The 9,532-nt window shown below is 37.0% G+C and overlaps 1 long non-coding RNA gene across 1 annotated transcript in view; it reads right to left on the bottom strand.

Moving 5' to 3' along the window:
* The window catches only part of LOC105553705, a 136,886-nt gene extending 134,429 nt beyond the window's left edge, over nt 1-2,457 (bottom strand). Inside the window, exon 1 of the long non-coding RNA XR_001008197.1 lies at nt 2,288-2,457. This is a non-coding gene — a long non-coding RNA (uncharacterized LOC105553705). The remainder of the gene's footprint in view (nt 1-2,287) is intronic.
* Between the last annotated feature and the right edge of the window lie 7,075 nt (nt 2,458-9,532).

Here is a 9,532-nt window from a genome sequence, read left to right as displayed (position 1 = left end):
AAAAAAAAAAAAAAGAACACACTCCTGACAATCTTCTCACACCACGTTATTGAGCCCGCATTTCTTCTTATTAAATGTACCCATGAGTTTTTGTGACCATTCACCCAAAAAGGTCACTTGGCATTTTAGCTCCTGGGATGGGGACACACTAGGTGGGTAATAATGGCCAGAGAAGTCAAAGGGATAAACTTAGAAGCCACTGTCTCTACAACTTTAAAAACTCAAACCCTACCTCCTGTTGGGGCATAAAATTTTGAAAACCATTTGTAGAGGTATCAGTGAGAGCCTACGTATAAAAGAGGAATGATGCTTTGCAAAATCCCCCAAGACTGCCCGAGCTTTTTCATGGTAATGAAGAAATGTCAGTGGAAGTTGATGGGGCGTGCGTGCATGTGTATGGATGTGGGGGTGGATGGGGCGCGAGAGAGGGAAAGGCTGGCAGACTGAAATTTTACATCTGAAATGTCATTTGGAAATCACTTGTGTACTCCAAGTCCTAAACTCTTCTCCTGCTATTAAAAATGGTCTGCAAACAGGTCAGTCTGCTGTAAAAAATTGATTTGACAACAGCATTTTTAAGTCGTTGATGGCTTGAAGTTATCAGAGCAGCATTTTCTTCTGCTCTGATGTGGTGTGAACAGAGGCATGTTTATCTGCTATTTATGTAACAGCCTGATGAAAAAATAGGGCATGTGCTTCCCTTCTATTTGTCTTCTGCATTAACCTCATCTTGAGGTCAGGTGAAAATGCTATAGGTACTGATCGCTGCACGTTATCAGCATTATTGCTTAATGTGCCATCAACCACAAGTGCAAGTGGGCTCAGGATCGTCGCCGCGGTCTTCCCAGGAATCATTTATCTGGGGCTAACTCCGAAAAAATCATTTAGAATTGTGACATTTAAAGATAAAGATTAAAAGTTCTGAAAGGAGCAGAAGTCATCCACAGAGGGCCCTCTTGGCACCATAAATCAAAGTTTGTTAGAGCTGCAAATTGGAAGAGCGTAACACAGAGGTGCAAACCTTTAATGTGGTTATCCAACTCACTGGTCTCCACCACTTACTAGACCACTTCTATTTTTGAGTTCTATTCTCCCAGTGTAGACTGTGATTTTTTGGCAAACAAACACAAAATCCAGGGTTAAAAAAGATAAAATGTATCTTGCATAAAGCATCTTTTCAATGGAAATGCCAAGTTCTTTATACATTTGAAAAATTTATTCATTACCTGGCTTCTAGGGGAGCCCCTTGTTTCCATTTTTTTCTGGGGCTGTTTCACCCCACTAGGCTTTCCAAATGACTGTTCACAGATGCTGAGGCTTTGGTCACCTCTGAGTGGTGTTTGGAAAGAGTATTGGGGAGGTGGGCTGCTTTTTGGCCTCCGTGCATACAATTCAAGTCAGAACTTTTGATCTTAAGGGAATATAGAGTTTAGAAACAAATCTGCATTCAGTTTGGAATATCTGAAGATGATAGTAGTTAGGAAAAAGGATGTTAGGCATGGTTTGTATGCAGGCTATGATAGGTACTTCCTTTCCAAAAAGGTGTTTTTTAGTGCTACAAATTAGTTATCATATTAGTATTAGAAGCTTTGTTAAGAATTCCAAATAATACACAATTGTGATTATACACAAGGTGTTTGCAAGTCCCATCTTGTAGGTATTAAGCCACAGAATATTTTGTACATTTTAATAACTGATAGTCAAATGCCTTGCTAAATACTACTCTTTTTGAGGGGAAGCAGTAGTGAAAGAATACAATTGGCTGTTTATATTTTTGTCTTATTCATAAAGAGAATAAAATTATGTACAAACTATTTATAAGGAATTTATCATCCCAAATGCATTTTAATGGTTGTAGATAAATACTTCTGTTTTGAGAAGGCTTCAGAGCTATAACAGAAAATGAAATAAAGGGCTCATGTGGAAAGAACTTTACAGCATGCTGCAACTTGATTGTTCACACTTCAAAGCAATCCTAAGAAAAACTGTAAATAAGGACTAGGCATAAAACTCCGCTGGCACCTGGGAATACTCAGCCCACTGCACAACAGAACAGAGTCTGAATTCTGGCAAACAGCCAACCTCTGTGGATAAATCTGGAAAGGCTTAATGTACACCGAAGAACTGATGTACTCAGAAACTAGGTGGGTGTACTTAGCTTCGTGCCACTTAGAGAACTCATTGACTTCCCTGAATACAAAATAGATCTGGTCATCATGTGTTACACCGGATTCTAGTACTGCTTGCCAGTCCATAATAAAACACAGAGTTAATAGGAAGGACTCACCTTTCTCAAGAGATACTTCTACTCTCTCTCATTTTTAATGCTCATTTGAACTTATTAGAATCTCCAAAGCATTTCTCAAACACTTTAACAAGATGAAGATATACTAGCAAAGGTAATTGGGTGAGCATTACTAAGTGTGAGTCATAAGGAGTGTAACAAAGGCTTTGAGTGAGTCATCTGCCCAAGTTACCAGAGCTGTATACAACATAACACTGCCTTTCTCTTTGTTAAGTGGTCAAACTACCATAACGTCTAACAGTATCAATAGCGTGGTTTTTTTTTTTTTTTTTTAGCTCATTTTTAAATATTCTCAGTCGTTTAAGTTTATGTCATATATTTTCCAGATTAAGGCTCTTTGGAACAGAAACCACTGTTATAAAGATAGGCAACAGATCACTTGCGTATTTTAAAACAAGAAATGCACAGACATTGTAGGGATTTGTTTTTTCATGATAGCCTGGTAATAAAAAATTTTAATACAAAACCTTTCATCTTCAAAGGATCTGAAAAACGTAATTATTCAATGCAATAGCAAATGTTAGATTTCTATTAAGTTAGCTGAATTTTCCAGTTTCTTTCCTTCCCTCAGCATACATTTTCCTATTGCTGGCTTCACCAGAAAAATAACAGCTTCAAATTTATCCCTAAGCTAAAACTCATCAAATGATTGACAAAATCTTAGCTAACTTGAAAAGTAACTTATATAAAACCTGGTTTGCTGTTTGGGGGCATATTCTGCTCTCAGCAAATGAATGCACATTTTTCTCCATTGATCAGTGGAAAGAAGTGACTATTCTTCAAACATGAAACTTTCTTATATAGCTAAATATCTTTTGTGCTACTATGAGTCATTCCTGAGTGTGTCTTTTATTCCTTTGTGATTTTATCAAAGTTCAGATATTTTTAAAAGATCTTGGAATTTTCTAAATAGGGTTCACGTAATATATTCTCCAGCTATATACTTTTTTTAAAAAGGTATTAGAACGAATCCAGATCCTGACATACCATCTTGTGTTTAACATATGATCAGTCACCTTCTTAAGATGATTGCAACTTTGACGTTGCAAATGAACACGTTCCCAGGTGCTTGAGGCCAAAAAGAGGCAGGCAGTGAAACTAAAAGGAATTGCCTGAATATGACTGTTACTTCTATTTGTTGCTAGGTTTTTATTAGAATCTGTGTTGGTAGATTAATTTGGGGTGCACATATCATAGGGTTGATATTCACTTTGTGTCACCAATATGGCTATATTTCTTATTTAAACACTGAGAAATTTCTGTATAGATTGGTAGATAGCTGTTGCTGCAGACCCTGCCAAATTTCTCTCTGTCTTTTCCTGCTGCTCTGGTCCCACACCAGGATTGCCATTCCTTCTTCCTACTTCAGCAACTGCTAATGCCTTTACACAAGGAGCTTCTTGGGCTCTATTCCTGAGCCAAGACTAGCGTCTATTCTGGTTGGTTGGTGCTTACGCTACACATATATTGTAAAAGCCACCCCAGCTTCTGTGTATGGGAAGCCATGGAATCAGAGTGTCCTAACTGAATCCTGAGTTCCGCTACTCAGTAATGCTTGATTTTGGGTGGGTTGTTTACCTGCTCTGTGTCCCAGTTACTTCCTATGTAAAATGTAATAATAAGATGAATTAGCTCACAGGGATTTTGTGCACAAAATAATACATGTGAAGTACTTAGAATAGTGCCTTTCAATAAATGTCCCATAGTGTTGTCATCTTCGCTGCCTGGTGTAGGAATAGAACGCAAATTTCTTGATTGTGAGCTTGAAATTTTTACACTAGATAATGCCCCTTTGGCTCCAATAATGCTGGTGATATAATAAGGTACTAGACTACAGCAACCGTTTGAGTGAGAAATGAAACCTATTTTCAATTTTCATTTATTTAAAAACATGGTTCACCTGAGAGTATTGCATGCTGATTTTCATTATTTACAAGAATGTTGTGTAAATATAAAGACTAGAGTTATTACTTGCATGCTATGAGCCAAGTAAAATTTAAATATGACTAAAGGAGAAAGCCAGGGAGTGCTCACTGCTACCTAGCACTGACCTTTCAGACGGGCAACTTGTTGAACAATTCTACCAGCAAAAAGTGCCTTATTAGCTGACCCTACAGCATCTCCACTGTCCAGGTGGAAACAGGATGGAGCAGTTGGTGAAGGGACCACATTGTTTTGTTTTATCTTATTGGTGGCATTTACATCTGTCAAAACTGTCCTTCCTCCCTGAGGAGTGAAGCATGGTGGATCACAGTCCTCTTCAGTCAAACTGATCAGTTCATTTAAAAATTATCTCCTGTAGGCCAGGCGTGGTGGCTCATGCCTGTAATTCCAGCACTTTGGGAGGCTGAGGCGGGCGGATCACCTGAGGTAGGGAGTTCAAGACCTGCCCGACCAACGTGGAGAAACTGCATCTCTGCTAAAAATACAAAATTAGCCGTGCGTGGTGGTGCATGCTTGTAATTCCAGCTATTCAGGAGGCTGAGGCAGGAGAATCAATCGCTTGAACCCAGGAGGTGGAGGTTGCGATGAGCCGAGATCGTGCCATTGCACTCTAGCCTGGGCAACAAGAGCGAAACTCTGTCTCAACAACAACAACAACAAATTAGCTCTTGTATTCAGCATAATTGCCAAACCCTGTCACTTCCTGTTTGTGTGTGTGTGTTGTGTGTTGAGGGGGCTCAGGGGGTTGTTGAGAGGAGAGGGTAAGGCGAAGAGGATGAAAGGGAGATGCCAGCGAATCTTAGTAAATGGGTTTTCTTTCTGCTGTGAATTAAATATCACCTTCCTTTTATCTCCACTTTCTGTGGAGAGGGTATGGCAGGAATTAGCCACAGGAGTAATTGATTATTCTGTTGACACCTACTACACTGCCAGATGTCACATCACAGGCTGTGATGCACCCCTTCATTAATGGACTGTGGATCATAAAAATAATTTAAATTGGATGGTGTAAAAATAAACTGGATGGTTAAAACTGGCTTAGTGTCAGTCATATGAGCAGCCACAATGTACATTTTGTGCATGAAGAAAAGACAGAGTAGGCAAATTGCTGTTGGTCACATTTTGAAACATTGTTGATACAGAAAATGTATTTATTTAGTTTTTAGGGATAGCTAAATTCAAACTGTATTCCTAAGTCAGCTGGATGTAACATTTACTTATTCATCTTTATAAATGAATGTCATGAGCAAAATTGCCTACATAGTGAGTTTTTAATTTTTAATAATTGAATGATATGTGGATACTCAATGGTTGGAACTCTCAGCTAATGTTTTTCTTCCCTCTGATTCATGAAGGTCCATGTACAGCAATGGGTGCGATATGCTTTAAATGGGAAAATGTGTAGTGGACTTTTAGTTTTCCTCATCAGGGGCCACATGATAACTTCAGAACTAGGGCTGGATCAAAACCTTCAGTGGTGAAAGCAATAGAAACCATTATGGAGATTTCTGTCTCCACCTTCCCATATGTAATAAAAATAAATAAATTGTAAAATGTGTGTAAGAAAGTTGAATGACATTTTGTTTTTCTTCCATGTTGTAGTTCTTTTGCTGGAAATATCAAATAATAAAGCATTCCTATTTGTCTTATTTTTTGTGCCCCTGTGTTTCTGAAACATTAGTCTCTTCATCAGATGATTCAGGATTTTCATTTGTAAAAGTATAATTATTTTTTACTTCATTTTATTTTACTGCCCTTGTAACAACCAAACTTAGACTTTACTTCTGATTCACAAAACTTATATGATGCAGATTCATTTAAAAGTGGTGAGCCCTAACTATACTTTGTTTATACTTTGTCTTACCCTCTTTCCAAATAGATACAATATGCTACCTAGTATAGAGTGTCTTCCTTGATTAAAACTCTTGAATAGTTTCCCATTCTAATGGTTATGATGATGAGAATGAAAGTAACAGCAATATTTATAGAGCATTTGCTATTTGTCAGGTGGCAGTTATGTGCTTCTGATATATTAACTGATTCAATACAGAAAATAAATCTACAAGGTACTATTATCTGATTTAAGGATGTGAAAATTGGGAAACAGGAGTTGAATAACTCAAGTAAAATCACACAGATACCAAAATGGAAGAGTCAGCATTTGAACTCAGGTTTCAGTTTTAAAGTGTATGTAAAATAAGACCTAAGTTTTAAATTTTTTTAATAGAAGAGAATGAAAATAATAAGACTTGAACACTGAATCTCTCTCCATATATTAATGTTCTTTTCTTCCACAAGTTTTGTATTTTTTGTATATCGTATCTACATTAAAAAATCAGATTTATATCTAAGTATTGAAAATTTTAAATTTTCAAGTTCCAATTGTTCTTTACCAGCCTTTCCTATATGAAATTTATATTCTGAGACCTAGTTATACTCAGTTATTGGTTCCAGGAGTTTTTGGTTATTGTTGATTTTGGAATTTTACCACAGGTAATCCTGTCACCTGTGAATAGACACAGTCCTCTTTCTTCCTTTCCAATCTATAAACTTATGTTTATTTTTCTTGCTTTATTGCACTAGCTAGAATTTCAACTACAGTGTTGAATAGGACTAATGAGCAAGGACATAGTTGCCTTGTTCCTCATCTGAGGGAGAACATGTCTAGTTTCTTACCATTAAATATGGTGTTAATTGTAGGTTATTGGTAGGTGTTATATTGAGGAAGTTCCCTACATTCTTTGTTAGCTGAGGATTTTTATCCTGAATAGTGTTGTATTTTGTCAAATCCTTTTTCTGAGTCAATTGATGTGATTGTATGATTTTTTCTCTTTCATCTATTGATATGATGCATTACATGATTGATTTTCTAATGCTGAATTAGCCTTGAATACCTGGAATAAACCCTACTTGCTGTGTAAGTATTTTGATTGGTACCTTGTTATCCCAAGAGGATTGATTCCAGGACTACCCTTGGTTACCAAAAGCCATGCCTATCCAAGTCCACAGTCAGACCTGTGGAACTGCTGATATAAGAAGTTGGCCCTCCGTATTTGTGAGTTTTGAATGCCTCAAATACTCTGTTTTCCATCCACATTTGACTGTGGTTGTGGAATCCATGAATACGTAGGGACAACTGTATTTATTGCAAAAATCCCCATGTAAGTGGATCCATGCTGAACTGCAACCCATGTTGTTCAATGGTCAACAATACTCTTTTTGAAGAATCATTCTTGAGGTAATTTAAAAAGGTATAAATTTATTGTTAAGCACAGGAAGGAGGCCTATTTTAGTGAGTCTCTGCTAATCTTGGAGGGATGACATTTATGAAGCTCTTATGGAGCTGACATGGTTCCACCTTATGATGTAAAGTCTCTGTCGCTTTCTTCAGAAATTTGAACTTCAAATCACTGTCAAATTATACAATATGAAATTATACAAGTTTCAGAGAAATTTAATAATCCTTTACCTCTTGGTTACATATGACAGTATAGTCCAAAAATTATTCTCAGGGTAAAGGTGATAATGTTCAAGAAAAACATCTCCCAGATTTTGGGAGTTTTACCTGTAAGAATGTATTAAAACCTAGAGAGAAGACATCAAATACAATACAGATAAAACAGATTCCAGTGACAGTTATAGTGGAGAAAGCCTGGTACTACTCACCATTTTTCTTTTTTTCTTTTTTGTAGGAGGAATAATCATGAAATAACGTGAGACAAGGCCAAGCAGTTACCTGGCCTTACCGAGTTTTGGGCTGGGAGATACAGATATTTTCTCTCACTCTTACCTCCTCTGTGTCCATCTATGCCTACCAGACAGGGGAGATTTTGAATTGATATCCACTATTATGCTTACACACAAGTGTCTATAGACAAATGGAATATTCACCAACTAACCTCCCTAACAGGAAAATTTTACCCCTAGGCTATTAAAAGCCTATAATTTATAAAGCTGCAGCAGTTATTCTCATTGTTTTTTAAAACGTATCTTTATCCAGATAGAATATAGCTGTGGGTAGATTCAATAACTATGTAGTGATATTGTGTGAATAAACTCTCTACCTAGGCTGTACCTATGTATGTGCTTCTGGATGTATATTTACTGAAATAGTACTTTTACTGCTTATTGGTGGTTACATACATAAAACATATTGTGTTAGCAGCAGGTCACTTTGTGTATATGGCTGTAATATAAAAAATAAAGATCATACATTCAATTTAAAGCTCACATTAAAATATTACCAGGCTTAGGCCGGGCGCGGTGGCTCAAGCCTGTAATCCCAGCACTTTGGGAGGCCGAGACGGGCGGATCACAAGGTCAGCAGATCGAGACCATCCTGGCCAACACGGCGAAACCCCGTCTCTACTAAAAAAACACAAAAAATTAGCCGGGCGAGGTGGCGGCACCTGTGGTCCCAGCTACTTGGGAGGCTGAGGCAGGAGAATGGCGGGAACCCAGGAGGCGGAGCTTGCAGTGAGCTGAGATCTGGCCACTGCACTCCAGCCTGGGCGACAGAGCGAGACTCCGTCTCAAAAAAAAAAAAAAAAAAAAAAAAAAAAAATATTACCAGGCTTGCACATAAAAATAAAATTTTCAAACAAAATATAAAAACAATATTGCTCATATAAGTTACCTCTATTTTGATATTATGCCCTCAGCCTTACACACAATGTCAGTATCTCAGTAACTTTATGCCTTAGGCATTATTTTATAATTATTGGCCTCAGAACCAATGTACTATTTAAAATATCCTGAGTGCATCATATATATTAATTATTTTTAAAACAGAGGCAAATGCATATTGAGATAGTTAATGATCAAGAGTTGAAATATCCGAATTTATTATCATTGGCTGATTTACTTTGGTTACTGGGGTAAAATAACATTAATTGTTCCTGAGTTCTTATCTAATTGGATTTTAAAGAAGCTTCTTATACTGTATCATATTTCCCTGGTAATGTGCATAATGAAAGCAACTAGGTTGAAATATAGAAGAAATATGATTGTAATGAGCACCCTTTAAACTTTCAAGTTTTAGTTAATTTAGAATACAAGAAATACAGTTGTAGGTTTCAGAAGGTAGAATGTGTTGTAATATTTTGCCTCCCTTTACAGTTTTTGCACAGGCACAAGTTCCCTGACAGTTTTTTCTTCCTTAATGAGACTCAAGAGTGGGACTAAAGCATTATTAGAGGTCTGTCTGGACTGATTAGATTGCATGTTACTAAAAAATAAAAGGATGACTATGTCATTTTTAACACCATCAGTAAATAAATGCCA

Source organism: Mandrillus leucophaeus, unplaced genomic scaffold (assembly GCF_000951045.1).
Source record: "Mandrillus leucophaeus isolate KB7577 unplaced genomic scaffold, Mleu.le_1.0 Scaffold603, whole genome shotgun sequence".
NCBI classification, from domain to species: Eukaryota; Metazoa; Chordata; class Mammalia; order Primates; family Cercopithecidae; genus Mandrillus; species Mandrillus leucophaeus.
The sequence above is the reverse complement of the archived record's forward strand: the minus strand, read 5'-3'. Positions and strand labels throughout refer to the sequence as shown.